At 44.9% G+C, this 8,115-nt stretch overlaps 1 long non-coding RNA gene across 1 annotated transcript in view; it reads left to right on the top strand.

The window, feature by feature from the left end:
- The window catches only part of LOC109321590, a 15,950-nt gene that overhangs the window by 6,733 nt on the left and 1,102 nt on the right, over nt 1–8,115 (top strand). The gene's annotated exons all lie outside the window — the stretch shown is intronic.

Genomic DNA, 8,115 nt, shown 5'->3' with positions numbered 1-8,115 from the left:
CGACGCGGCGCTCAGCCCCGAGGAGCGCGACCTGCTCGACTTCACCGCCTGGTTCGGGCCCTTCTGAAGCCTCCCGGGTAAGGGGCCCTGCCCGCCGGCACCCGCCCGCCAGCTCCGGGCTGGGCCCAAAAGGCACCAGCTTTTTGGGGCAGCCGCGAGGGAGGGGGGTGTGTGTGGTGGGGGGGATGCCCTCCTGAGGTCCCTTGTTACCCTCGCTTTCTGTGATACCTGGGGCTGGCCGGAGGAGGAGCTGGAGGGGACCTCAAGACAGGCCCTGGAGGCACAAGAGCTGCCTGCAGGAGGGCTCAGGGTCCAGGAGGAGAGGCCCCAAGCTGGGATCCCTCTCCTTTTAGCCTCCTCTATGCGCTTTTCTCTTTTATAGGCGTCGGTGCGCTGCATGCACACTTTTTGCAGGCACATGCAAATCTGGTGGCGTGCATTGTGGTGCTACAGGGCATCTCACTGCAGCAGGTGCCTGGCCACTGCAAGCAGCCAGGAGCATTGCAGGGAAGGGGCACTGGCTGTTTTGTACGAGTTGGGCTTCAGGCAGAGGTAGGGCTTAAGCATGCCTGTGGCAGATTGCCCTGGGCATCATCAGAATAGGAGAGGGGAGGACAGTGGTTTGACGCATGCTGTTCGAATGGTACTTCACTAGAATTAGCTCCCTTGCCCTCACTGTCCCAGAGCAAAGTGTTCATTCAGATGCTTCCCTCCATGGAGGTCGATTTTGAGCCTTGGACTAACTGGGTTCAAAAGGCACGAGCATTTTTGCAAGCGACAGCCTACTGTCAGGGTCTGGGAAGGGATTGGCAGAGACCGAGCAGGCAGCTCCCTCTCTGCAAGAGTTGGTGAACTTGCCCTGGGGAAATGAAAAGCAGGGGGGAAGCCTGGAATCAAGTGGAGTCAAATGTGGATTTAGCCTAGAACTGTTTTGGGTTGTAAATCAGTCGCAATTACAAGCGTCTGCAACAGCTGGCTTTCTTGTAGCATTGTTATGTGTTCAGCATGCTAGGAATAGGCTTGGGTTTTTTCAAACAAATGGGGGTGGAGATGCGTGAAAGATCAGGGTGGGGTATAAGAAAGGAAGACTTTTTACAGTGCAAAACCTAAGTTTAAAAATATGAATTAAAAATGCTGGAGACTTCTGAACAATTTTCTTTCCTGTCTCCTTGTCCCCCATCTTCAAAGCTGGACTCAGTGGCAAAATTCCAAAATATATGAGGACAAGACTAAGTTTACAAGAGTTGTCTCCCACCCCGCTCCATCCCCCACCAGGGCAAAGGGGACAGATTAGAGCAGCGTAAGAGCCAGGTTCTGCTTGTACTTCGTAAGCACAATAAATCACTTGTGTGCGGCATTGTGAGTGAGCCTTAAGTTGAACTGAGACTGATTAGCCAGAAGTCGTGGCTAGGAAGAAAGCGGCATATCCGTTTGAGGAGCGGTGTGGACTCTGTTAGTTACATACCACTAATGGCCTTTATTTATTTATTTTGTAACAGCCTTGAAAGCAGAGATGTTTAGGACCTCAGTACCTCATTGTCCTTGATGCCTATTATGATGAACAGAAGAGCAAAAAGTTCTCTTCCTACTTCAGCCCGTTTTCTACCTTCATAAAGCCCTGCTGCAAAGAACTTTAAGAAACTGGACTTTCAGAAGCCACCTGCCAGGGTTCTTGGAGCAGCCTGTTGTGGCTCCTGAGCTCTCCTTTATTTGGTTTTTAAAAGTGCAATTATGTAAATAGGTTCTAGGGACCACTATGTTCACCTGCTGTTGTACAGTAGTTTATGGTGCCCTCCATGTCTTTAATTACCAATGAAATGGTATGCTTGTACTTCAAATGAAATGGTATGCTTGTACTTCAAATGAAATGGTATGCTTGTACTTCAAATGGTAGCTTGAATGCTGTCAGGCTTCCACCCTTAATACCTGTGTACTATTTTTGGTGGGGCGGGGGAGGGTGGAAAATGAAACACTTGCAACTTCCTTTTTTTTTTCTAAAGGGGGAGGGAATTTTTATAAAGTCAAACAGATACTATTTTAAGTAACTTGAACTGCCTATGGGAACACTATCAATATGAAGACGTATTTTTGTATGAGAAACTTTAGAAAAGGGGGAAGGGAAGGTTGAGTTATTTTTAGTAAATCCAGTCCCCTTGTTCCTTAACACTGCCAGCTAGAATGTTTTGAGAACTTATATGATTTAGATAAAGGATCTCTTTTCCAAACACTTTACTAAAAGGACTGTAAAATCTTGTTTTGTCTTAAAGGTGGTGTCCGAGTTGTGTCTGGTGTGAAGGCTCATTTATCTGAAAACTGAAGTTTTTCATGTATTGAAGGCATTTTTGTATGCACTTGCTAGGTTTTCTTAAGTTGTACATATGCAGTTTTTAAAGAGTATCATATTTTATGTAAATTGAATTTATAAATAAAATTATTTATAAATGGCTTTGGTAGCTGTAAGATGTGTACATTCCAGCTATCTATTTAGGTGTCCCATTTTGCTTGAGGGGGAGGACCTTGACATGGAAAACGGCACTAGAAGAAAACTTACAGGGTACTAAGTAGGACTGTATGCACGCAAGTCACACAAATGGCATCAACTGTTCTCAATTACAGGGGCTAGATGCATTTACAGTCCTCCTACTCAGCTGGGTGTGGGAAAGAGATGAGTGAGAACTTCTGGGACAACTAACCACTCCATCAAAAACTACAGGGAGGTAGGATTGTAAAGATAAAGGCATACTTCAGCCTCTGAAGACAAAACACAATGATTGCTTTCCTTAGGGTTGCTTCCCCAAAATACAGTGGAGCCTCTGCATAGATCTCTTTGCAGGGCTTTCCTGAAAGCAGTGCAGAGCCCTACATAATACCTCAGGCAATACCATCATTTGTAGTAATTAACTTGTACTGAGAGTTCCAAAGACAGATTCCTGGTACCCTTCTTCAAGCTAAACAGTATTTTGAAATGATATGGCTCCCCCATAAGCCTCACTTGAAGGGGTTTGGTACTACTACTGGGTCTACACTGAAGGCATCGTTCAGAGGAAGCGTGCCCCAACTTCTGTTACTGGGGGAAAAGTTCTTAAAAGCCAAAGCAAAGATCAGAATGGGTAAACAAAGGATTTTCTCAACAGCTCTTATGAACCAAACCAAAACAAAAATGCACTAGAGGATGTACAAAACCAAACTAGTAATCACTGAAAAAAAACAGACCTAACTCTGGAAGACCATGTGTTGGCTCTTCCTTTCTTAGAATTCAGAAAAACAATAGGACAGTGCAGTTCCACTTCTCTTATATTTCAGCACGGTGATTTAAGTCCTTTCATATTCTTGAGCTCAACATTCAAGAATTTGTGTGCTTGACGCATCTTTTTTTTATTTGAGCTTCAGTCCTAATATAAATAAAACAGGGTGTGATGGGATGTCTAAGAAATGAATCGGTATCCATGGCATTCCATGAAGCAAGAAAAGCTAAGGGTATTTGGTACTACTTAAATAAAAGCAGGCCCTATTTATAGTATTTTGAAAAGGCAGCTTGGTCACTTGTGAGCCTTGGAGCTCATCTGTACCTGAGACAATTGCTGAGCAACTCTAAATACGGACATTTTAGAAGTGCTTAGAGTTGGAGGTAGTTGTTGTACTTCAAAATTTGCACCCTACCCAAATCAACCTTCAAATGTAGAAAAATCCTCAGTCCACTGGACAGACGATGGGAATTGGACTCCAGAGTAGTGCAAGCACTGTAGAGAAAAACCTGCTCCTATGCGACTCAGCAGCATCCCATAGCTCACTAGTGGCAAAGCAAAGACTAGCATAGCTGAGTCCTAACCTGCCTGTTGAATACTTTAACTATTAGACATGGAGAAAGCAAGTAGGTTCTGAGGTTTACCATTTTTATCCTTCCAGCATCCCCTTTTCTTAAATTTTAATTTGTCATTTTTTAAAATGACTGAGACTTCAAGCTCTTATAATTAGAGCTTATAATTACACCTCAAAGATGAATTGAGACAGGGATGCTTGTATAAATCTTTCAACTGCCTAAAACAAGAGCTTTACGAGATTTTTTGGCTTGGGCTTTTACAAGCCTTTTTAGCCTGCTAAAAGTACATAAAGAGACACCCAGCTCTCCTGTCCAGCTATGCAAAATACTGCAAACCACTGGCCTGGACAACTCTGCTACTATTTAATGACTACTTTGTTGTTTACCTTCTTTCAAGAAATTAATACCAAAAGTGTTGTGTTTAAAATGTAGTTAGTAAGTCTTTTTCAGAAGTCAGTCACCCTAGATATTTCCTGCAGCAACATTAAAACTGTATAAATTAACTGTAACAATTTATAGCTAACAGTTATTACCCATAAATGATAAAATACTGAAGTAAACTAGATTTTATACCTTAGATTACAAACAGAGTCCACTATCACTATTCTATACCACTTTCATACTCATTTTTTTGGGTAACCTGTGATTGAAATTACTCAGGAGCTATATCCCATGCCATTCTCAGTGACCTAACAAAATCTTGCAAGTATTTTTGAACCCATATGAAAAGCAGAAAAGTTTACACTTCATATTTGGCAGGAGTTAGTACAAGTTTTGGCAATTCGGGCACAGAGAAGCTACACCAAATTACCTGAACAAAACACGGGGGAAACAAATCTTTCCCTTTCTGGGAAGACAAACTGACATTGGCTGTTGCAAAGCTTTTGAGAAGCTGAGAAGGGATTTCTCTTCTCAGCCTCAGAGACAGTGAATAATTCATTGTGTGTAATGATTAGAAAACTCCTCCAGAAGTAGAAAGGAGCAGGGTGAGCACATACCGATTCTGACAGAGTTGTGAATGATACAAGATTTAAGAATTTTTTTTATTGATAATATTCTTGGATAAATCCAACTCAAAGGATTTGCCAAACTATAACCCCAGATTAAATCACATCTTTCTTCCAACTGCTTTAATCTCAGATGAGATCTAAAAGAACTAGAACCTCAAATAGTAAATAAAGAATCAAAATTACTTAACATCAGGTAACTACGAAGTTCATACAGAGTAATATAGTTCCCCTATAGACACTGTAGACCAGTGGTTCTCAGCCTTTTTAGACTGATGGCACCCCTGGGTAGACCCATGGCATGGCCCCCAGCGGAAAATGGCAGCTCTTCGTTTTCCCTATTTTTTTTCTGACTACATAAAATAACAGAGCAGTTTTTCTCTTGCAGAGAATGCAGAAAGACCACACCTATGGATTTCTATTTGAAATCTCTAGGTTTATCATGTGAATCATGTTGTAAACCTAACAGTGATAACGTGCTGTGCTGTACTGTGGCACCCTGGTTGAGAATCACTGCTGTATACAGTGAAGATGCATTTCTTCAAGTTAATCAATTAATGTTTCTTAGGTGAAGAAACACAATGTATTCCCTGTTTTCCAAAGGCTTCACATATTTTTATTTAAAACAGGAAACACCATGTAGAGAGTTTATATGCGAACTGGAAAATGGAAGGTACCTTTTTTTGTTACATACAGTCGCACTTAACTCTACAGTTTATTTCCCATGATCAAGAACTGCTGCTAATTCAAAACTGACCAGGCTGAGTTCAGTAGCGCCTTGAAAGCTGGCAGAAATGTGGACACCAAAATCTTCTATTTGTATAAAAAGATTGCATGGGTGACAGCAGCACCAGTCCAATATTTTTGCCACTCCCTTATGTACTTCACCAGCTAGGAGAAAGTCATTACTATGAATAAATGGGATTATTCCCTTGGTGGTTCAACGGCTGAGTTTTGTCTCATCATCAAGGATGCCAGTTAACGGTAACTGTGGTGGTACTTGAATGTATTGTGTATTCTGGTCCATGGCAAACAGAACCCTGACTGTTTAGACTTGGAAATACAAATATCCCTTCTTCACAAACACCCTTCATCACTACTGATACGGGCTATACTTTGGCTCTCCATTTACCAGCTCATTTTATAAAAGGGATTAAGAGAGCTCAGTTTACTTAGCCTAACAAAATGAAGGCTGAGAGGTGATAAATGTATTTTGTATGGATGCACTGGGGTGAGCCAAGATGTAACCTGATACATTTATGAATGGATTTAAGGTGAGATACGTTTGCTTGCAATTACAACAGGGGACTGGATTTGATGATGACCTAAGAAGTGCCTTTCAGCCCTATGTTTCTACCATGTAGGGGAACAATACAACTGTAGGTCTTCCAGCCTCCTTCCTTTACCGTTTTTGTTTGAAAACTCATTGCTCAGATGAAGACATTCCTGTGTTCTGAAACTTTTTTTTGGTTAAGGGTTCCAAGAATTCCAAAATGCAAGTGCCTACAACTAGTCACCTAAACATGTACCTTAAACATCCAGAGCTCTCATGGGCTACAATGGGAATTGTGGAAGTTCTGTCTCTCTCAGAAGCTGCTGGCTTTCATTCAGGATACATACAGGAATCATATTTCAATTGACCTAAGAAGTGTTAGGGTGATCTAAACGCCCACTTGTGCAGGTATTTGGAGGGTTTAATTCAGCCAAAAAAAAAAAATGAAGCACCTGATCTAAGTTAGTGCACCTCAGGAGATGTTCATAGATGCTCATAGATTGTAAGGGGCTGGAAGAGACCTCAGAAGATCATCAGGTCCAGCCCCCTGGACTAGGCAGGAAAGACAACTGGAGTCAGGTTACCCCAGCATGGCGACTGTCCAGACTCCTCTTGAAGATTTCCAAGATGCACTAGCTTAGATCAAGAAAGGGTTAACTTGGAAATGCCTGCAAATGTTCACAGTACAGCCCCAGGGCTAGGTAAACCCAGCCACTTGCCACCCCTCCCCCCTGCCTCCGTAGCCCTGAATGAGTTTTTTTTTAGCACCCCCCCCCCAACTGGACAATACCCTCTACAGATCTACCAACCCCACCACCGACCCACCAGCTCCCCATCCCACCCTAAGTTACTTACCTTGGGGCTTCCCACACTGCTCCCAGCAGCAGTGAACAGCTGCACATACCACTCCCAGTCTAGGTTTAGGCAGCTTAAAGTAGGCTTCCTAAACCTAGAACGTGTGCAGCAAATGGCTTTTCACACCCTTAGATATCTACCTATGAAATGGAGTGCATAAAGCTTGATACCACATTCTAAAGGAACTCTAAGCAAGCAAGTAGACCACCAAGGCATGGTATTAAATTGTAGACAATCAAATCTGAGCAAATTAATTGAACAGAGGTTGCAAGGAAGCCTTAAGTATTAGGGGCCCCATCCCCTGCCTGCTCCTTCAGCCCCCCGATGGCTGCCCTGCCCAGCCTTGTTCTCTGCCTTCCCCCCAAGCCTCCCTGGTGGCTCCCCTGCTCAGTCCCATGCCCTGCCTGCCCACTGAGCCCCCCAAGAATCGCTGCCTTGCCTGGTCCCAGCATCTTGGCAATTAAAAAAAAAATCCCCAAAACAAAAAGCCTGCACTCCCTGGCAGTAGCAGCTGCCGCTGGGGTCACTGGGGCCTCTTGGCATAGCCCCTGCTCCTCCCCATCCCACCCTGCAGCATGGGGCCTAGGCGACAGCTGTAGTGGCCCCAGCTGCCCAGCAGCATGCGGAGCCGCTCAGCATCCTGCCGATTCCAGCAGCACCGGTGCGATGGGCAGTGGCAGTGCAGGTGCCAGGCAGCCGGGGCCGGGCCCCACTGCCCTATGCTACATGGGTGGGGTGCTCTGTCATGAGGCCACAGTGACCACAACAGCAGCTGCTACTGTCAGTGAATGCAGGGATTTTTTTCTTTTTTAAGTGCTGCCAGGAGGCTGGTCCTGGGGATTGAGGGGGCAGCCATCATAGGGGCTGGGGGTGCAAGCAGGGAATGGGGCTGGGTAGGGCAGCCATTGGTGGGTCTGGGGGAGTGAGTAGGGCTGGGTGGGGAAGCCATCGGGGGGCTGGGAGTGCAAGCAGGGGTGGGGCTGGGTGGGGCAGCCATTGGGAGGGCTGAAGGAGCCAGCAGGAAATGGGACCAGGTGGGGCAGCAATCTGGGGGACTGGGGGAACAAGCAGGGGTGGGGCATGTAAGCCCTGCATGCAGGGGTTGTAGCCCCTGTGGGGGTGATGTAACCCCTGTTGGGGGGGCTGTAATCCCTGTGGGG

The sequence above is a fragment of the Crocodylus porosus genome, unplaced genomic scaffold, assembly GCF_001723895.1.
Source record: "Crocodylus porosus isolate Cpor-Errol unplaced genomic scaffold, CroPor_comp1, whole genome shotgun sequence".
NCBI classification, from domain to species: domain Eukaryota; kingdom Metazoa; phylum Chordata; order Crocodylia; family Crocodylidae; genus Crocodylus; species Crocodylus porosus.
Note: the sequence above shows the minus strand (reverse complement) of the source record. Positions and strands in the feature narration are given on the sequence as shown.